Here is a 23541-nt window from a genome sequence, read left to right on the forward strand (position 1 = left end):
TAAAACGAACTAAAAATGTTTTAAAAACCCAAAAACTATCGTTTTTGCCTCACCTTTTGTTCGAGGGTAACAAATTTGCATGTTTTGGTAAACTTCTACAGAATAAAGTTTTAAAATGTTGGAACCTTCTCACATTGTCATAATACCTTTAAAAAGTCTAAATACATATAAATTTGATACTTTTCCTAAATCTACTTTTTAAGTGCCAGGAGTTTATTCCTGAAATAAAAATATTATCAAAATGTTGACTAATATTATTCCAACCAAAACAAGTTTAAACTAAACCACTAATATATGTATTTTTTGAAGTCATTTTTTGGTGAAAAAAGATTTAGGGGTAGACATTTGAAAAAAATTGCAAAAATTTGTGTAACTTGGAATTTGCAAGTAGCGGGAAATATTTTGCAAGGTTTTGCAAGATGTTAGACCAATGCCAATATGTCATGTAAGTATTAAACAAAAGAAATGTTTCAAATTATGAACCATTTTGATCTATTTGAGCAAGTTAGAGCTGTCGGAACCCAATCAAGGCAAATAAATGTAGTTTGGTTTCGTGATTGTTGTCCGCTTTTGTGACGTAAATTTGTCATTTAATTGTTTAAAAATCTTAGAAAATAACTAAGAAACTCAGCATTTTAAAAATGTTCAACCCCCTCCCATCCCTCCATATGTATCTATTGACTATCATGATTAACACTGCTTGATTCAAGATCCTGAATATAGTTTGATAAACAGAGCTGAGATAAATCAGGATTAAACATGCACATGGCAAAAATCTTGAATGTTGTTCAACACCTTGGCTTTTTATTCGTCAGTTAAGTGGTTCTCTTCAAGATGACAACTAGGATAGATTTGTATGAATTCTTACGAGACTCTAAATTAAATGAAAACATGATGATCTGATATGTTTAAAACTGAGGCCATAGGCCTTAATTGTTCAAACATATGAGATAACTGAACAGAGAGCAAGCAATTTTCTTAAGAGTTTGAAGATAAAATGGACTAGTATAGACTATGATCAGAAAAGAATGCTTGAAAAGTATGGCTGAAGAGTCAAATAAACTGTTGATTATGAAGAATTGTATGTTTTTAATAAAACTTAGATTTTTTCATTAACTGGTTAATTTTGCAAAATTTTTGGTTGCATGTTTGAAATTCTTGGCCCCAAACACATATAAATCGATATACATGTATTTTGCACACATTTTTGCAATTTTTTGCATGTCCACAGGCCCTGGGCAAGTGTATAAAAGTTTTGGTTGCATTTTTGCAATTTTTTGCATGTCCACAGGCCCTGAAATTCTTGGCCCCAAAATCATATAAATCGATATACAACATGTATTTTGCACACATTTTTGCAATTTTTTGCATGTCCACAGGCCCTGGGCAAGTGTATAAAAGTTTTGGTTGCATTTTTGAAATTCTTGGCCCCAAAATCATATAAATCGATATACAACATGTATTTTGCACACATTTTTGCAATTTTTTGCATGTCCACAGGCCATGGCAAGTGTACTCAAATTTTGACTGCATTTTTGAAATCCTTGGCCCCAAAAACCCCTATTTTGATGTATTTCATGCCTAAAAAAGTCTTTTAAATAGTTTTGTCCTTTTTTTGCAACTTCTGGACCACTGTGCAGGACCTTCATAAGTTAAAACGGTTGAAAATCAAAATGGGACCATACTTAAACTTTCCGGTATTTAAAGTGTATACTAAAATTATACCACCCACCCTCATCGCTCTCCTCCTCTCCCTCCTCTTCTTGCAGCAGTTCCTTTATCACCAGACTAACCCTGGAATGTTTTGATTATTCAGAGCTGAAAACTTAAGAAAAGGGTTAGACTTAATCCTGGTCTGTTATTTAATCTGGAGACTAATAACAAGAGGAGAACAAGCAATATTTAATCTGAGGATTAAGAAAAAGAGAAGATCAAGCATTGATCTTGATATCCACCATTCTAAAGTTTTCAGCTCAAATTAGGTTAGGAACTTTGAAAAAAAGGATTTTTAAAAATGAATAAAAGATATACACCCAGCAACAGCACTCCTGTGCAGATCTGAAAGTCTAAACCAAGTTGATTCTATGAGACAGATGTGATCGTGCTAGAGGGATAAAAGAAGAGAGGAAGGGATATAGGGCATGTTTACAGAGAGGAGGGACATTTTTAGGGTGCCATATCGTTTGCACTGATGATTGATCGGACTAAAATACATTGGCACTAACGTTCATGCGGACTAACGTATAGTGCAACTGAACAACTAATTGTTCAATCAAACTAAAAACCACGTGGATGGTTTTTCGAGCATGTGGAGAACTATTTTTAAAAATTCTAGCAGAATTCGGTCCATTTAATTAATTAGTTCCATTGAACATATTGTAGTAGAAAATGAACAAAGAATGTTCGATTGAACTAAAGCTAAAAGTTCCGGTAAAATCGATGTTAGTACTAATGAACATATTTAGTGCAAATGAACAAAGAAATGTTCAATCGCCCAACAAGACAAATAACTTTCTCAGAACGTTAGATAACCTTCCTTTTAGGACTCATTAACGTTAATTAACGTCATTATTTAACGTTCCAGGAATGTAAAAACATACCCACTTTTATGTTATGTAACGTAAAAATGGTACGTTATGTAACGTTAAGTTTAACGTTATCTGACGTTCATGAACCAAACTTTTACGTTCAGAAACCCCAATTATGGGCACAGTTTCCACGGAAGTTACATTAAGTAACGTTATTTAACGTAACAATGAACGTATAGTTGCGTACATGAACCTAACTTTTAAGTCAATTAACCCTTAACATTTAAGCAGCTTTCACAAAAGAAACCCCAAATATGGGCACAGTTTTCACGGAAGTTACGTTAAGTAACGTTAATTAACGTAACACAAAAAAAAATATTCCTGGCGGTAAAATAAAATTTTAGTCCAATTAAACACAGAAAACCAGATTTTTGTTTATTTGCACTAATGTTAGATCGTACTAAAAACCGGTTACTGATCAGCTGACTTTAGTGCAAAAGTACTTTAGTTCAATCAGCCATTAGTGCAAACGATATAGCATCATTTTTAGATAGGAAGAACAGGAGAGGGAAAGTATATAAATCGTTTAGACTGTACTTCTATATACATAAAGCAGTAAAATTTATTTAATCTTGTAGAATGTAGAATCAAAATTATAAATTTTATTTAATTTGGCAAAGCATTTTAATCTTTTAATCATTTTCATGTCATGTCATGTCATTTCATTGTTGAAACCCCCATCTTTATATTTTTATTTTCGATAGTTTCAAATTTGATCCCCGGACCGGGCCGCCAGTTTCAAGTTGAGACCAGCAAATCAAATTTGAAAATAGCACGTGACCAAAACAGGTTCAAAACCGGTTTGAAATTTTGATTCAGGCTTTTAGACTTTAAGCTCAGGCTGCCCCCGCCAACACCAGGGCAAGGGGGAAAGACTTTCCAGATTTCTCCTCTGGAGGGGTGGAGGCAGGGGTCGATCCAGAAGGGGCGGAGCTGTCCTCTTTGATTCAAGAACATAGTTTGGCCACCCCCAACTGGAAAGAACTCTTCTAAAGGTAAACTGCAGCATAGGGAGACATCATATAAATAACTTAGTTATAACTTGGTTAGTTTAGACTGAGCATCGAGGTTAGATAGTGCTTTTAGAAGATTCTTTTTTTCTGTTTGACACTGTAGAACAAAATGACCTTATTTTTTGTCAAGGCAGGGTTGTCTGATTTATCCAATTCTTCAGAGAAGGTTTAATTCTAGCGTATTTCCTTACCTCATTGGTGGACACCAAAACCTCAGACCCCGGGGGCTGCGGGAGGACCACTTTATATCCAACACCTACAAAGGATGGAGTTTAAAAATCCTGGCTCCATGTTTAAAAAAATATCCTCGAAAACAAGCTGAGAAGAGAGCTGCATTAATTAGGTTCAGCCAACCTTTTGACATGCGCGACAGTTTTGAGGAGCAAAAAGGGACATTTATCCTCTTCAAACCCTGGCAACACGGCCAAACTGACCGCAAAGCTTTTCAACTCTTTCCTTGGGCAAAACACCAGACTCTCTTTCGCTAACATCTGGAAAGAATATTCATTTGTATCCGAACAAGAAAAAACATTTAAAAGCCAGACAACAAAAATTCAAAAACTAGAATGACTTTACCTCCTTTCCATAGTGCTCCTTGATCCCCTGTCTAATTTCAATGAGCGTGCAATTCTAAAAAAAAAAAAAATCAGCATCAAACATGGAAGCCTTAATTTTTTTTATTGCAATTGAGAATGGATTCATTTTTCTTAAATCTGGTAACAGACAAAAAGGGGGAGCTGAAACACCCCCCCTTCCCCCCAAAACAAAATAGCACTACAGGGTTAGTGGCGTAAATAAGGGGGTTATTGGGGTTCCCCCCTAGAATCCTGGGGGTAATTACCCCCCAAGAATCTTTGAGGTAATTACCCCTGAACTATTCAGGCCTTGAATAGCGAGTTGTTACTTTGTTTTTGTTTTTTCAAAAAGGGTTGATTTTAAAATTTAGTATCTTTTAAAAGAATTGAGTCGTTGGAACAAAATCAAATATTTAAATAACAATATCTTTAGAACTCGATGTTGTAAACCTTTGATATTTCAAACTCAGATTATTTGATCTAACAGAATTCATAGTCTGAAATATCTAAGGTATGGAACATTTGGTTCCAAAGATAAAGTGATTAGAAAATCAGAGTTTGTGGCAAAGACTCAATTCCTTTGTGAGAAAATAGTTTAAATGTGCAGGAGTGAGTGGGCCCATGCGGCCATGAACCCAGCAGAACCCTGATCGAACCCCATGGAAGCCTGTTCCAACCCCGGTGAACCCTGTTCGAACCCCGCAAAAGACTGCTCTTATTCAAACTTTTTTTTAAATTGCAAAGATCTAATAAACACTAAATAATATTAAAAAAATCTCAACGTCCAGGAGCAGAGGAGATATTTAATAATCATTGGAATTTATTAGAACTCCTCTAGAAGCATTGGAGCTACACAAAGTGCCAAGGAATAAACGGTATTGACAGAATTGACAGTATTCACAGTATAATGAGTATAATAAGAATAATAATGAGTATCATGTAAAGTCTGTAAAGTATCATGTGCATTACGTTGCTGGTTACACTAAATTTATACAGGATAACCCAAAAAGAATGAGACTTACCTGACGACCTTAAACGCTTGATGTTTAAGGTTTAAATCTAATGATTCGCATCTAGTCCATTCGTCCATTAATCTAGTCACCTTGTGTACTCAGTGTACATCCCATTCCCAAAGCATTTAAATATTTTGATTTAATTTTTTCCTTAAATTACATAAATTGTATACAAAATACAAATACGAAAAACATATTAGTAATAAGGAAACTGAATATGTAAGGTCATCTCTGAATTCTCATCTTTCGTGTAATAACCATCATTCCTTGCTATGTAGAGAGCTACTGTATAAAAGAGTTAAGCTAGTTACACCCACAAAGTATGAAATGAAAAAACAGTGAAGACTTTTTAAAACTTCACATTACTTGCCTGCCTTGAAGGTGGTTTCAAATGGCTTATTGAATAATTTAGCAAAGAAATAATGAGGTGTGTAGTTGCATGATATTATAAATATCAGAGGGCAGTATGAAATCTGTCCAGTGGTGTCCGAAGAAACGTAGCTTTTTAACCTTAAGCATCTAATGAGCGAAAGGAGCTAAACCTACAAACATGCTGGCCCAGCCCCCTCTGTTTTTGCTTGTGCACTTATTTTTTAAATCTTTCACTTTGCAATTTTTCAACTTTCATGAATTAGTAATTCAAGAATTTCTTGTGAACCAATTTTTCAAAACACATCATATACATGTTATTAACAAGATAAATACAGGCACTGATTAAAATACCCAATTTTATTTATAATTCTATTATGAATAAAAAAACATTTTTACATAATTACACAAAATTTACATAATTTAAAAAATATTACAAAAGAAACGTTCTTAGTTCATAGGTTCAATTTACTTAAGTTTTACCTGAGCAACACAAAATAAAGAAATTAGCATATTTAATCACAATTTTCAAAATAATTTCAATAATTACAATGTAGCAAATATATAGTGTTACCCACATAGAATGAGACTTAAGAGACGATTCTAAGGAATTTGTTTAATCGTTTTTTTTGCAGCATTGTAGGCCAAACATAACTTATTATTTATGTTCTTAATATAAACTTCAGTAAATTATCAAAATACTTAATTGAATGCAGAAACTATAAATCAAGCTTTAAATTGTCATATTTTTAACGTTTAGGTTTGTCTTTACACTATTATCCTTTGTGGGTAACTTTCAAATTTAATTGAATCAGATTACTTGTTAATATTTACTTAAGGTTAGGAGTAAAGAATAGTATTTCTTAAAGAAGAAAGGACCACAGACATTCAAGAACCCCACCCAACATTCCACCTTCTTAACAATCCTTGAACTGGCAAAAATTTCAGATTGCTTGTTATTAAAGATTTGTTCAAATCACATTGATATGGGTGTAAAATATGTAGTTGAGCTTTTAAATATCAAAAAAAGTGCAAACTAGTTTCACCCTAAATGTCAGCAAATTTTTGTGAAGCATCTTGTAAGTAAGAAAGATCAGAATGAAAAAACAAATAAATAAAACCCATTATTTTTACCACTGAATTAAGACAAAATAGACAATAATTTTGTTTGTGAAAACTAATCTTACAATGAACATGATAGATATATTTACATACTGAAGTTTATAACATAGGCACATTGCAGATAAGACAGGAGCCTTTCGACCCTGTTCTGTTAAGATTACAGGAATAGGTGGCCTCCTCATGCCTTTTTAAGTTGTAAGTGCCTAAAAAAATATAGTATGAGCATAAGTTTTATATTTTGAAAGTTTTTGTTTGTCAGTTTCTCAGTAACCAACAATTAAAGAGTGACATACCCCAGTCCATGGGGTCTCCAGAAACATTCTGCTGAGTTAAAAGGAAGAATAGATAAATGCTTTCAACATTGAAAAAAAAGGAATAAGTTCAAATTATTTCAATTTTCTCCATAGTATAGAATTTTTACTACATTTTCAGTCGTCGTTATGTAATAATTCAAAAACAAAAAATCAAAACGTATCCACCCAAAAAGACGATTTTGAACGTAGACTTTATGCTAAAATTCAGTATTTTAAAATTTTTAAAACATTTTATATGTCTCAAATGAATCCTACAGAATTTGTCTACAACACTGCATACTCAGTTAAACTACTACACACAGCCAGTCACTCCCTTAAAGATTGTCTTACTTTGATTTAAAATTGCAGGGAGAACACGTAGCAGCGTAGGAACACGAAGGATTCAGATCACATCCTAAAACATAGAAATTTAAACTGTATCATTAATATAACAAAAGCCACTGTGGCAATACTACAAACTAAAAAGAAATTAAGCTTGTCCTTCCTACAATAATTACAACCCCTGGAGGAAATGTTTAATAATGCTTTTCTGAAATCAACTAAAAATAGGACTTTGATTTCCTTGGTAGGCTTCATCAACCAAAATAAATTATTTTTGTGAAAAAACCCATGAAAACACAGTTAAATGAGACATTGTTTTGGAAATGTTAATTATTTCACCACAACAAAAAAAACATAATATGTGTATTTAGTATCATTAATCTTTGCAGTGCCTATTCCGGGCTTGCAAGTGTCTGTAGATTTTGAAGCAATAATTACACTGGTACATCAGCTGAAATTATGCTCCCTGAACAGCTGTATCCTGTGTCTTGTATCCTGTATCCTTGAACACTGTTTCCTGAGCACCTGCATCGTCAAACACTGTTCCCTGATCAGCTGTATCCTGTGTTCTGTATCCTGAATCATCAAACACTGTTTCCTGAGCACCTGTGTCCCCAAACACTGCTCCCTGATGAGCTGTATCTTGTGTCCTGTATCCTGTATCAATAATACAAATGTATAAATGAAAGGATATCTATGCATGATAAAAACGTAATTGGTGTAAATCATTAATCTTTCAGCTGGGAAACAGAGAATCCCACTCTCTCTGCATACTGTGCCCTTATCCTCTTGTGATGGTACATTCTATCAAATTTAACAAATTTTCTTAAAAGAAAGGAATAGGAAAAGAGCATGAAATTTTTGATTTCAATCTCCATTTTTATCAAGAAATCAAAATAATAAAATAAATTTGAAACAATTTTCCTTACTGAAGCCATATGTTTAATCTGATATCCCTCTAGACTCTGTCTACCAGGGTAGTTGAACTTTGACTTGAACTGAATAATTAAAATGTTTGAACAGCTAAAGTTCACAATTTCAAAAATGCTTAAATTAAATAAACTCCGGATAAATGAAATGTTACTTTTTTACATTTTGAAAACTAAAAGCAAAACAACGATTTAGTAATTTCACTGAGAAACAAGTTTAATGAAATTTGTCCAATTTCAACTTTTACAAAGGATGTCTCTTTCAAGACGTTGTATAATTCTCTTAAAATGACTCCAAAGAAATAAAATTCAAAGCACTGGGTTAAATTTAACACATCTAGTTGATAAAGTTTAGTTAATTCCAACTTCAAAATAAATAAACTGATACTAACTTTCACAGCAGCAATTGCATGAGCATCCGGAGTAATAGTGATGAGAACCCCAGGAGGTATACAGCTTTTCAACCCACATCCTTCTTCTCCAGACTGATGGTCTTCATAATAACATAAGTTTTGTTAGGTCAACAATTTTGAGGAGCGGGTAAGGGTAGGAATTTAGTGTAATTGCAATTCACACAATATGCAAATAATTTCTCTTAGTATAATTTTTTCTCCAGCACACATTCACTTAACATAAAAATGATGCAGATTTTTTGTTTGAATTGGTTAATTTTAAAATGTAAAAAAAGGGAGGCCAACCTTCAGGGGTCTGTATTTTTAAACATTTTGAATTGGAAATGATTTATGATGATTTGGAGAAAAATCAGATACTGGGCAATACAAGGAAAGTTTTATCCTTTATCAGTTATTTTCCAAAATTCAGCGAATGAAACCTAACAAATTTTGTTTCGCCCACAGCCGACTGTTAAGCGTGAATCGGAAAAATAAAGCAAATTTGTATACTAAAAGAATCCTTTTTATTTACCTAGATTCCATCTTTCGTAAACCATTCTTTGCATCCTGTAATCAGAATCTTCAAGGATGTAACCGTAAAGGTTCAAACCATTCTTTTTCTTCTGGAATCATGTTTCAATGGATCAAATCTGCATAAGAAAAAAGAATATCAGGTGTAACTTATCAGCTCATAATTCCAAATTTTTCAATCATATCCCTTTTTTAAGGATATTTCAGATACACATCCACCATGTTTTTATTATTGAATTTGTAGTCAACTCCATCATATTCTTTTAAACTAATGAATTTTAGACACACAGCATCCATGATGTTTCTTTGATTGAATTCATTGTCAGCTCTATTATATCTTTTTGATCTAAATTAATTTAAAACACATGCTGATCCTGCTTGGCATAACTAACGTATTTATTGTTTTTTGATATATGACCTAAGTAATTTAGACAATTATAAGACATAAGACATAAGACATAAGATACAATTAGGGTGACTCGCAAAAATTCTCCCAAATAAAGATTTAATTTATTCGAAAAAATAATGGCTTGTTCAACGAACTACTCAGGTAGTTCGATGTGAGTGGGTACACAGTAGCAGTACTATGCACACCACCAACCTCGTTATATAACGCCTAGTTGGCCTTTTTGGGTTTAACCTAGATTAATATGAAATGGAATTGAGGTATAGAATATTAAAAAGATTAATTTGAAGTTGAGGTGTAGACTTATAAATTTATACTTACCTAAAGTGTTGTTAGGTATAATTTGAATTTAAGGGGTAAACAATAAACATGTATTAAAAAATAGTTATAGGGATTACCAGTATTCTAGCCTGCATTTCGTAAATCATAGACTTAATTGCTTAAATTAAACTTACTTTTAGTTCAGCCTCATATGGATTTTAGAGAAGAATTGGTCCCTTAGTTCAATCAGTATATATCCTCGTGTCACATAATCTTGCAAGGGTAGGTTTTTTTGGCCTCCAAGGAATTTCCTTACAATGTTGACTGGTTGTTCTCCCAGTTGCCTGTTAGTGTTAATCCAAGACTGCAGAGAGATTTCTTCTGATACATTAAGTGACTTTCTAACATCTACCATAGCAGTACATTGTACAAGGAGATGAATTTCATTATTGGGCCCTTTTAGACACAAAGGACATGTTACAATTCTATCCTGATGATTTGAAACTGCCAAATCCTTCAGATGATCATCCCTGTTTCCCAGCTTGGCATTCCCTACTCTAAACTCAGTTAAAGCTAGGGACCAGGATTTGTCTTTTAGGTACTCTTGTTTCCTCCACCATGCTTTAGGTATTGGTAGAGCTGCCAGTGATTTTAAAGAATTGACTTTGTGTATTATTTCCTGAATAGTATGTTCTTTCAGCAAAGCTACTGATGTAGAGCTTATTGTTTCTGGCTTCTGGTTTATGGGTTCTACTCGTCTTGCTAAATCTTTGTAGAAAGGGGATGTTTTCAATTCAAGGTTCAAGATCCTCCAAAGTAGATTTTTATCCGGTGTAACCACCTTAGTTTTGGAAACTGAAATAACCATTCTAAAATCCTGGCACCACTTCTCTAATATTTTTATCAAGATCATTATCTCCGACCATAACCCACTAAACATAACGAGATCATCAGCAAACTTCAGAAAGGACAAAAGGATATTATTGTAAACTGGTATTCCTACATTTGCCTTCCTTAGGCGGTTCCCCAACTCCGACAGGTAAATTATAAATAGAATTGCAGACAAATTACAACCTTGTCTTAATCCACGTGTCAGATACAATTTCCGAGTTGTTGATCCTGCTGTAGAGGATGTTATGTAGTCGTGACTATAGTAGTCTTTGAGGAAGTCTATGAATGAGGCAGGGAAGTTCAGCTGCGATAGCTTTTTATACAAAATCATCCTATCAACTCTATCATACGCCTCTTTCAGATCTAGGAAAAGCAGGTGGGTGACAGCTTTCTTTTGCTCAGCTTTAGTTAGTATTGAGTTGATAAGATAGATGTTATCTTCACATCTTCTCCCTTTTCTGAAACCTTGCTGCTCTGGGCCCAAAATTTGCAAAGATTCCACTGCTGCAGATATTCGTTTTGCCATTATTTTGGTCATTAGCTTACTTATGCAAGAGATAAGAGTTATTGGCCGATAATTTTCTATGCGTGTAGGAGGATTTTTTTTGAGCACAAGGACAACTTCCCCTATTTTCCAGTCTTCGGGTACACATCCTGATATCAGGACATTGTTGAATATTTCAACTAGTTTTTCCTCTGCAGCTTCCGGTAAGTTTTTTAACATACTGTTTGTGATACCATCTTCCCCTTCTGCTTTTGATGAATCTAACTGTTGAATATTCTGTTTCAGCTCTTCTAATGTGATTTCTTGAGAAATAGAAACTGAATCCTTATGTGCTAAGACTCTTTTTGGAATACCCAATTTGTTAACATCTATGTCATCAGTGTCTCTTGGAGGAACATTTTCTGGATCAATTGTTGCTTTAAACTTTTTGATGAAGAACAGTTCTACCTCCTTATTTTTATCCTCTTGGTTGGAAACTATTTTACCTTCCACCTCCAGCGTATCAATTCCAAGTTTTCTTTTTTTCGACCCCCCTATCAGTTCCCAAAAGGTTTTTTGAGCTTTTGGCCCTTTGCTTTTCATCAGTGAGCGAGTTTTCCTTTTTATTGCAATTTTACGTTGTATTTGCTTGGCTGTTAATTTTCTTTTTAGTTTTTGCCATACTTGTTTAATGACTATATTTTCCGCTTCCGACCTATTTGATCTTTGGGAGAAGTAATCTCTTCGAGCAACTCTAGTGTCTAGTTCTAGTTTTCTAATTTCCATTGGCCTTTTATCTCTTTGCTTGCGCACTGATTTGGTACTAGTTATCTCATGGCCAACTTCATTCATCTGTTGTTTGAGCCATTTCTCCTGCTGGTTAACCTCCTTATCCTCAAAATTGCTATCATTGTTCATTCTTGTTGCCAGGAGCTCCTTGTATAAACTCCACTTTTTAATTGATCTTAGCTGGTTTGTTCTTCTTGCATTTGTTTGCCGATGTCTTTTGTTAATGTGTATTTCTACTAGAAGGGTTGCATGGTCTGAGTCTAGCTCATAACCATAATCTGCATGCACTTCAAAGGTTTTGATCTTGTCAAGGTGGGAGGCTGAAATGAGGCCATAATCCAAGATTGATTTTTTGAAACCATGGCCGAAGTCCCTCCTAAACGTTGGTTGTTCCGGATCAGCATTCCCCCACTTTATTGTGTTAAGGCAAGTTAATTGCATTTCATGACATAGCTTGATCAAAAGTTCTCCATTCGTGTTTTTAGTATGTGTATGATTTTTGAAACCAAGAATGGGTTCATTGCCTGTGTGCGCATTAAAATCGCCAAGTAAAACCACTGCATAATCTTGAGAGTGAAACCACTCCACTTCTTCCCTAATTTTCTCCAGGAGTTTACTGTTGTTTAAGTAGTGTGGGTGATCTTTTCCTTTGTTGGTTCTTAGATATATTTGGCAGATGGCTAGATGTTCAGTTTCAGACTCAACTTTCACCCAGACTCTCTCCGAATCCATCCAAATTTCCTGGGCACTTGACTCTTCTGTACATACTTGAATGCTTAATCCTGATTTACTTTTTGTCCAAACTACTATTCCACCTTCTGCATGATCAACCCTGAGAGAAGCTTCTAGATCATAACCTTGTAGTTGGAATTCATCCATTCTCTCCCCTTCTTGTAGCTTAACCTCGTTCATCATTATAATGTCCAGCTGCATACTAAAATAATTTTATTGCTAAGTAATTAAGAAGAATTGAAATACGCAAGTTTTCCTAGAAATTACTTGAATCTTGAAACAGTGATTACAATTTTAAGTGAAACCAACAATATTTGAGCTGTAGCTTAAATTTCAGCTGAGCCCAAACACCCAAAACTCAGCCCCCAAACAGGGTTTCCTAATCAATATTTAAAAACAACTCAGCTAAGTTGCAATTCCTAATCTTTGTTTAGATTCAAACAATCTGAACAGGAGTTTTTAGCAATTATTTAGAAATACTTAATTCAAACTGAGTATCCTAATCAATACTCTAAAATAATTTAAATTAAACAGGGTTTCATAGTCAGCATGTAATAATAACTTAACTTTTACCAAAGTTTAAAAAATGTAATAAAATGAACAGGGATTCCTAATAATTATTCAAAAATAATTAATAATAACTAATAAATATTAGATAAAAGCTAAAAAATAACAGGGATTCCTAACAATTATTCAAAAATAATTAATAAATAGTTTAGACCTAACAGTGTTTAAATCAATTAAACCAAAACAGGGTCTCCTAATCAATATTAAAAAATAACTAACCAGGACATGGTTTTCTAATCAATACTAAATTTATTAATCATGAACAGGGTTCCCTAACCATGATTTAAAATGTTACCTCTCTATAAGACTTTCTAAATCCTGCTTTTTCTCCACTGTGAGACCATTAATATTAACAGATATGCATTTTAGAACACTGACTCTTGCTACAGTTGCTTTAGATGAATTGTATCTTAATAATCTAGCTCTGTTGTTCTTTTTGTTCCTTGCCATTTTGCCTGTAAATTGAAAAATAAAATTAAATGATCAGGGATTTTGGTTTGGCTTAGTCACTATCTAAAGTTATCACATCCGGATCTACAACTGGCTCAGCCTTAACAACTGGAGTAGATGAAACCAACCGTAAAGACCCATCTGATTTAGTTTCATACACTTGTCTGAACACAACTAGCTTGGATTCTGATTTTACTCTAGTGTTTATCTGGGAATATCCAACTCCCAGTCTGTCTAGATTTGACAGCACACTAGTTTTGACGGCCTTAATTTTGTTTTCCCAGTCCTTGACCGCCAGCTTTGCCTTCTTCTTTGGAGGAGATGCTATGAATTGTGAGGGCGCCATAATCAAACCGATCTTCTCAATTGTTCTCCCCTCTGGTGTCAACTTCATGATACTTTTTCTGCTCTGCTCAGCATACAAAGTTTTAGCCTCTTTGTACAGAGTTTCGTATTTTCTGGCCTCTTTTTTAGCTTCATCAATTTCCTCCTTTGCTCCTGACAACTTTATTGTGAGCTCTTTGATCTTACTTTCATTTTGAGCACTGTTGGCCGAACTCACTGCTCCATAGGCCGAATGCTTAAGCAGTTTTCCCTCTGCCGTTTGTAATTGTTTTTTTAGAGACTTAATATCCCTTTCTAAGGATACATTTGTTAGTTTCAGAGCAGACTCAGACTCCGATGATTCATCAATTTTCCTTTGCTGATCAAGACATTTCTCTCGCAGCCTGACTAACTCTGGTTTCGGAGGCATTATTCTGCAAAATATAAAAATAACAGATCCAAAATACAAAAATATACTCAATAAAATCTTTTAAGACATAAGATGTAAGACATAACTTCATAAAACACTACAAATCTTAGCCTGCTTCTTTATCTGAAGCCAACAGGCTATTGACCGTGTACCTAACTTCTTCATCCATTTCTTCCAAAGCCTCTACCCATTTATTAGACGACTCCAGATAAGATTGAAGGCACTTAAAAGCTTCCTTTATTTTAATCACTTCACTCTTCTCCATCCAGACCTTGTCTGTCATAAAACTTTTCAGATTTGATTCCCAGTCCTCATTTGATCGCTGAAGATGAGAGGGGCTTGCCTGTTTTACAACCCCAGAATCATCCAGGTCATCCATAAAGTGTACCCTTTTCACTGATTGTGAAGGGGAGCCATAACCAAAACTGCCCAGCGTTTCGGCAAGAGAGTTTGAGTCCAGGATCTCCTGGATCTCTATGCTGTGGTCCTTCTTGTCCCCCTTGAAGCCTGCCACATCAAAAACGTTTCTTAGGGACTGTTGGTCCTTTGCCCAGCTAACACAAACCGAGTACGGTAAATAGTTGTGTTTAACAAGGTAGCACAGAACTTGATTTAATTTTGGCTCATCATTTTGTATCTCTGCGTTTACATCAACACAGCCATGATCTGAGCCATGCCAGTCTTTCAGGTTGGCTAAAACTCTCTGTCTGTTTTTGGCTGCCTCCTGCTTGCTGGGATTTGGTAGCCCTGTGGGGGTCAGCTTGGCTGCACTGAGCATGTTAGCCCAGTGTTGGAAAGCCCCTGCAACATCATCTTTGATGAAGGAGCAGATAAATATCCCCTTATGTACCATTAGGCCACCTTTTATAGTGGATGGCAGGTCTGAGCTTTTATACACTGTTGACGTATAAATTTTGTCCAGGGTCGACATTTTTCTGTAAAAAAGGTTTTGGTAAAATTCTCCCATTTCTGCCATACTGGATTTATCTCCTGATATTGCACACCAATAACTCCTTCAAGTTATACATCCCTCTCCTTCACCCATTTCTGTCATACTGGATTTATCTCCTGATATTGCACACCAATAACTCCTTCAAGTTATACATCCCTTTCCTTCACCTAAATTAGTAAATTTTATTACAAGCAAAGATAAACATTTAAAATACTAACATATACCACCTGTGATGTTATGGATAATATGAAGTATATTATAATATGAAGGATAATATAATATTAGGGATAAAGTGATGGATATATTATTATAACCCCAAATTTAATTATCTCAAAGATGTAAGACATAAAGTACATTAAGCAAGAGCAGGATTTTTTAGCCCATCAAATATGCTGAAACTTGCGGGTTTTCATACACCCACGGATTTAATTATACTAAAACTGCAATAATTCAAGAGAAGTTAAATTACTTATATTTTAAATCCCCCCCCCCCCCATCATACCCGGCAGCCCCTTCCTCTCAGCAACCTGCTGGGAACATAACAAAAATAATCACAGATGTGAGTTTATGTTATGCTCCAAACTGAAAATCTGAATTATTCAACCAAACTCAACGCCAACCATTATTCCATCCATTCAAAATTCAAGATTTAGAAACATAACAGGGTTCACATTAAAGTATAAATATATTTTGATTCCGGCCTTTTAAAGATATTGAGTTACAAACATAACAGTTTTAACATCATTCAATAAAAATAATTTGTTAAAGAAAAGTAGCCTGTGTCCCAAGGGTTGGTGGAATACAGCGAAGAAAACACTGACATCCAGCTCTTGCTCAACACTGCTAACTTGCAATATATTTATATATATAGTAAATTAATAGAAAGAAAAGGCTTGTCATACCTACAGAAGAGATTGAGGATCAGGAGCAGGAGGAACAGTATCAGGAGAAACAGTACCAGGAGGAAGAGATCGAGGATTAGGAGCAGGGGGAAGAGATCGAGGAGCAGGAGCAAGGAGTATTAGATCGAGGAGCAAGAGCAGCTTACCTTTTAACCACTCTTGGATTTGAGAGCTGGAGTAGAAGTGATGTTTACTTCGAGCTTGCACCAGAGACCAAGGGAACCGATGATGAGGACATTAAAGCAGCAGAAGTAGATATTCCATTGAGATCCTGGAATGGATGGAAAACTACCATTTTTAATGAGAAACTTTTGAAATTTCAGTGACCCAAAATGTTAATTGTCTGCCACAAACAATCCTTTTACAGTTGCAGAAAATCTGAAAATTAAAAAGAAAAAAAATCAGTAAATTGATGCTAAAAATTGTCCCAATTAGTAAGGTATAAAAAGTATGAAATTTAACGACAAAAAATCAGTGATTAAAAATCCATTACTTTCTTAAATAACGGATTTTTTGTCACTGATTAAAAGAAATTTCATTATTTGTAAGATTTTTAATCTGCAACAAATAATCATGACAAAGCTGATTTTATTATTATGAGAAACTGATTTCTCATTCTGTTTTCAATTTGTCAAATCTTTCACAGATATTGTCAGCTGAAGACGTACTTTTTAAGAAAACCAGTTGAAAATTTAAGAAAGGTCACTGAGTACATTATTCTAAACTTGACAGTTTGCACAACTTACAATTTAATTTAATTGTTGACCAGGCATTTTGACTGTAAGAACTTAACCGACTCAACATTGACATAATAAAATCAGCTTTGTCATCCTTTCAATGATTGATAATTGTTGATAATTTTTTGTCACAGATTAAAATCTTAGAAATAATGAAATTCTTATAATCAGTGACAAAAAATCCGTTACTTAAGAAAGTAATGGATTTTTATTTATTTAACCAACTTATAGTTGTATGCAAAATTGTACATATACCGTGTATCTGTTCGAGATGCCCAATAAAATGCTTTTATGTTTCAAAGAAGGCCTGTTAAATTCCAATTGAATCTTGACTTGTTTTGAAAATTTAAGTTGATTCAGATTTCCTTAAGAGATCAGTACATACAGAGCGCCCCAAATCATATTAGACTTTAAAACCAAAATACACATAAAGTACTCGAAAAATCTAGCATTTCCTGCAAGAAAAAATTTCTTTTAGCCTTATTAAATTTTTCAAAACGATTCATTCTTGTTAAATTTTCTGATTTGTCCCCCAAATCGTAATTTAGACCCATTGAAGTGGTCTAATTTGATGTGGGACACCCTGTAGCTTAAATTTATGATATTTGTAAATAATTTTAAAGGTTTGTAAATGCAATTTTGAGTAATTGTATAGCATGCCGTTAGAGCATGCAATGAAGGATGAATTGCACAGGATCATGAGATTTCTTACTAATACTTTTAAAATAACTTTCTTTGCATTACATCTTTGGGATTAATAATGAAATGCAACATGACATGGGTAAAGTAAACAGACATGTTTAGACCTGTAGTGACGACCTATTAAAGTATGTAAAATACCTTGGAACTCATCCTTGTGGTTGAACGTAACAATGGTCAGCAGCCAACTCGTTTTTTTCTTTCTTTTTTTCTGAAAATAGTAAAACAATTAATATCATTCAGTTTAGCGTAACAAATAGGGTGCCTTTTTGATAGTAGAACATATGGTTCACTATTGGTGATGCTTTGTAAAGAGTTGACACCACCAGAATTCTTCTATGTTCTGACATCAGGTCTAGTTGAGCATTTAATACTATCACAGGTTAATTTCTACTTATCGAGGTATTTACTTTGCATTCACATTTAATTGAAAACCAAGAAGATCTTTGCATTGAGTTACTGTGAAATTAATTTTCAAGATATCCAGATCAAAATTTACTTTGCATTTGATTTGACAATTGCTTCTGACAAAATTTCAATAAAACAGGTAGAAGAGGCTTCTATAACCTCTAATACACATAAATAATATTCAAGTTAATGGTTTACACATAAAAGATTTGGAGCAACCCAAATCTAACAGAGATCAAAACTATGCTATGAGGGCACCCACCTAATTAATTACTTGTTTGATAGTCTTGAGCTTAGCCTTCTCTCCACACACAGCTTAATCATCCTAATCATCTGCTCCTTCTCCCTCTCCATCTTCTATCTCAATAGAGTCTGAGTTTGAATGCAGGTAACTGCTCATTTGAGAAGAGTGAGACTGCACAGCTAGCTCTGAAAACCCTGGTGCCCTAGCCATTCTTCCTACTCCAGTTCCAGTCCCAGAACTTAACTGAATTTTCAAGCTCAACAGTCTGACACTCTGCGAGGAACCACTCTGCATTGCCACAGCTAGCCTCTTCAACCTCCCTTATAGTTGTTCATCATATCCTGGGAGTGAAGAATTCATATCTAAGGACTTGAAACGCATGACATGAAGTCGGCTAGCTGTGTTTGCTTTCTCCCATCCTCAGCATCAAAACAGGGTGCTCTAGCCAGAGTGGAGGTAGGGTGCAATGCTCAAACGAACATACCCACAGCCCCAATAATTCTACACTCAGGTAACTGTATTTGTGGTTCCAAATTCATGACAGAGTGTGACAAATGATAATTAAACCTCTCGTCTCTACAACATGACAGGAAGCTCCTAAAGAGAGCCGTGGGCTCTGCAGCATCAATCTTGGTACGATTGAAGTCCAAAGTAGACCTAGCACTCCGTTGGATGTTCGTAGCTGTGTCTATCGTCCTCCGCATGTCACCAAGCTGTATGGCCGAGTATAATCCCCAACCAGGGCTGCTGATATGGGCTTGGGCGATTCATTCATATTTCATATTTTTATTCAACTACAAAGCACGAGATAATAATTCGTTTTGAAATATTTAGGTATTGTCCAAACTTCTTGCATACAGATTATATCAAACTTAAATTCACCTTGATTAAGATCTAGTAAAAAGTCCAAAAAATTGTTCCATTTTCCTGGTAAACTTCGTATGTTCAATGAAATAGCTGCAAAATCATAATTTTCTTTAAAAACGTTTGAAAATTCTAAAGTTTCATAATATCTACATTTGTGGTGACTAGATAGTAACACGCTAGATAAGTAGGAGCTGAATAAAGCTGACGACAGTTATCATCATCTGGATCGATCTATTGCCTATTTGGATGGCGAACCCAGTGGTAATACCCACAAATAAGCTTGTAATGGCATGTACAGTCCTCCGCACACTAGATGGGTGGAGGCCCAGTGGCCAATCGTGTGCAAGTACCGGATGAAGAAGGACCTGACATCTGAGTTGCTAATTTCTAGGTCTTCTAGCAGTATCGCCTTTATAGCTCTGTCGAGAGCGTCCATTAGGCTCCTTGCAGTCCACTCCCGCTTGGTTGGTGGTTGGTGCGGAACCAGTAGAGCTTTGCAAGCACCACCATATATCTCGCTATTTTACCAAAATTAGTATTAGTAAGAAATCTCATGATCCTATGCACTTCATCCCGCGTTGCAAGCTCCGACAGAATGATGTGTGAAGAGAAGATGGAACCTTCATACTAGAGAACTCTTTGCTCAAGGGGAACCTTTAGGTAAGCCTCCTTCAAGGCATTGCTATAGCTCTCGCTGCTAACGATCCTGTACAACTCCATCATCGGCCTTAGCGTCTCCTTGTTCTTGCAGATCGTGTTATCCAGGTTGAAAGGGGGAAGGAAAGAAAAATTACAATTGATCTGTGATAGAAAGTTAAGATCTTCGATGGTTACTCCGAACATCTGCTCATCTGACTGCTCCAATATGCAAGTCTCTAACCACGTGTTGAGCCTTCGCTCCCAACCTTCTTCTTCTGACACATCCTCTAAGGTGCTACCCTTTCTTTTCTTACCATTCCACTGTGGTCCAGAAAGTGCCAAATGTGAGCAAAATTACTTAGGATATGTTAATGGACACCAAATACATCATAATAGGGGTTTTCAGGGATGAGGATCTCAAATCTGAGGTCAAAACTTAATTTTGCGTGCACACTTTACGCGCACATAAATTGTAAAGTTTCTAGAAAAATGCGTGTTGTATATCAATTCTGGGGTTATTTGAGCCAAGGATTTCAAATCTGAAGTCAAAATTGCAAATTTTTGTGCGTGCACGTCGCGAGCCTCATGTGAGCACTTAAAAACTAAAGAGATTGCATGAAAAATGCATGTTGTATGTCTATTCTAGGGTTTGTTGGGTCAAGGATTTCAAATCTGCAGTCAAAATTGCAAATTTTCTCATGTGCACATTGCTTAAAAACCAAAGAGATTGTATGAAAAATGCATGTTGTGTGTCTATTCCAGGGTTTTTTGGGTCAAGGATTTCAAATCTGTAGTCAAACTTGTAATTTTTTAAAGAAAGAAATTGTCAGAGAAAAAATTTTATTACAATTTTATCACAATTCTCTCTTTAAGAAGTAGAAGATCTTTGGAATTTTTTGGTAGATCTATCACCTTCCTCTCTCTGACCATACTTCTTCTAATTGATGTTATGAGAGCATATTAGTCTTCTCATCAAGTCCAGGTTAGTTGAAACCCTGGAACTTTTTCTAGTAAAAAACTCACGAAAATTCTTGAAGTTCTTGTTGCTGCTCTCTTGGGCCTCCTCAGAGAGCATCCCAACAGGGAATTCCTTGACTCTCACAACTTGATGGCTGTGGATTAGCAGTTTGTGTACTGCCTGTGGCATCAAATAACAAGAATACTTCTGTACATAGATTTCTGCAGTCCTTTTGCAGTAATCTTCAAGTCTATTGGGATGAATCTCCTCCATGCTGGCTAATGTGCACAGAATTACATCTAACCTGCAAATCAAATCCTCATCTATTTCCAGAATCTCAGAAACTACTTTGCTCTCCTAAACCAAGAATCATTAAAGTCACAACAAGAAAAGATATTTAAACAAAACGTCCAAAATATATTTGTACCTGGAGGTTCCTGATCCTCCAGATTTGGGAATATCCACTTCAAGTCCCAGTCTCTCCTTCAACTTCTGCTGAACTTCAGCTTTCTTCCTCTTCACCTCTGCCTTGTCCTCATCTGATCTGGCCTGCCAGGTTTCAGTCCTTAGTTTGTACAATATATACGGGCAGCATTCCATGCATCCAGGCATGTAATGTAGACCATCCATACTGGAAGCTTATAGGCTGTAGATCTTTGCTGATCTCCAGGGCTACTTCTAACTGGTTCATCCTTTTGGGATTTAATCCACAAATACTACAACATTGAGAAGATGTTGTGGCATCAGATAATGCAGTGGCAACTTTACCATCAAGCATTGTAAGTTCAAGCTTGTGTTCCACAGCATTGGTTCCAACAACTGTGGAGAACTGGAGTACTCTCTTTAATATATCTAAACCTGACAGGTCTACATCAAAGAGTAGAGGAAGTATTATCAAACCTCCAAACACTTTGACTATTCACCTTTATCTCAAGAGGAACTAAGCAGGTTAAAAACAGACTTTACTCTCTGCTGGCCTCTGCTCTTTCACAGTCTTCAGATGTGACCTGCTTGTACACTGAATGACCTGTACTGCCATCAATGCCGACCTTATGGATCATGGTCAGTGTAGAGTAAGGTTAAAACACCGCTATTTCAACGTTTTCTAAGATCCTCTTTGCTGTGTGATCAAGGAGTTCCTGTAGTCCAACCTCAGCAGCATAATCAGTTGCTTTAATACCTTCAGAGGGTATGCATTCTTCTTTTGCATCCAGAACATGATTGTAAGCTGGGTATATATCAAAGTCCTTATTCTTAGCACCAGTCCTTATAGTTTGATAATCCTGATTGGAGAGTTTGCAATCCAAAATCATTGCCAGACTTTCTCTAGGAGAATAGACAGAGCTTCTCTTGACAGTGATGCTCCCATCTTCTTTAGATGACATGATCTTGGACAGAATCTTGCAATCTTCTGTTCTGTTCTCAGTTTTCAATAATATTATAGCAGCACTGAGCAGCTCATGCATATTCTTTTCACCTGACAACTCCTCTGACCTGCGCCTCTTAGTCCAGTATGAAGACATCTCAAATTCAGTCCTAAGCCTTCCTGATCCAGGAGGAGTAGGAGATTTTAACTTTAACATCTAAAACAGTTAAAACTTATATAATTTTTAACTAAGTTAGAAAAGTTTTTAAATTGTTATCTCATTATTTATTTTACCTGTATATTCACAAACAGTACAGAGGAGCCAGTGGATATTCCTATCCCTATCTTTCATCTTCTTGATAGATCTATGCACAGCTGTCCACTATTCTTTGAATCTTTTCAAGAAAGTATCAGCTATGTTCTCTGATATTCCAAAGTGTAGAATAATCAATTCCTTGGCCTCTTTAGAGAACATGTCATCAATTGTTTTATTATGCTTAGTAACCATTGTCTCCATGGTCAAATTGCAACTGACGAGACCTTCAATCGGAATCATTCACTTTTACAAATCTGTTTCATGTTTTATCTTATTTTTCGATATTCATGTTTATTCTTGATTCTTTCCCAAATGAGTGTATTTTAATGATTTAATATTGTTTCAAAATGTTTTCTTCATCTGTGCATAATCTTGTTTAATATATTAAAGGGGACAGGGGGGGGCAGAGGGACTCAGCCCCTTGCCTTTGGAGACTGAATCCTCAACTGTCAACCATAGTTTCTTTTATTTCAGGAGACTCAACGTGGGGGAGGGGGGGGGGCTTAGCCCCAATGCCCCCCCTCCTCTGTATACCTCTTATGAAGATTTGTAGTAATGGAGTTGTTTTGTATCATAAACAATAGTGTAAAATGCAAGAATTAAAGAAAGAAAAAATATATATTTATCAAAAATCACACAATCTCTCATTTTCAATATTTTAGTGCAACCATTTAATCTTGATATTGACACCTCATGTGCAAGTATGTGCAGCTAATTTTATTTCCTTCCATTTCTATACTTCAATTGCAACATTTCGGTATAGGTTTCATGCTCCGGGTATTTCGGGAAAAAATCCCAAGAACTACACACATTTATTTCTCAAAAAAACGTCATTTTAAAATAGGCCCCCCTTTTGAAAAAAAAGCAGAATTTTTTTTTTATAATTAATATAATTTTTTATTGTGTTACTTGTTAAGTAAAAAAAACTTTATTGCCAAATTTCCTTTCATTG

Source organism: Eurytemora carolleeae, unplaced genomic scaffold, assembly GCF_000591075.1.
Source record: "Eurytemora carolleeae unplaced genomic scaffold, Eaff_2.0 scaffold26, whole genome shotgun sequence".
In the NCBI taxonomy this organism is placed as follows: Eukaryota; Metazoa; Arthropoda; class Copepoda; order Calanoida; family Temoridae; genus Eurytemora; species Eurytemora carolleeae.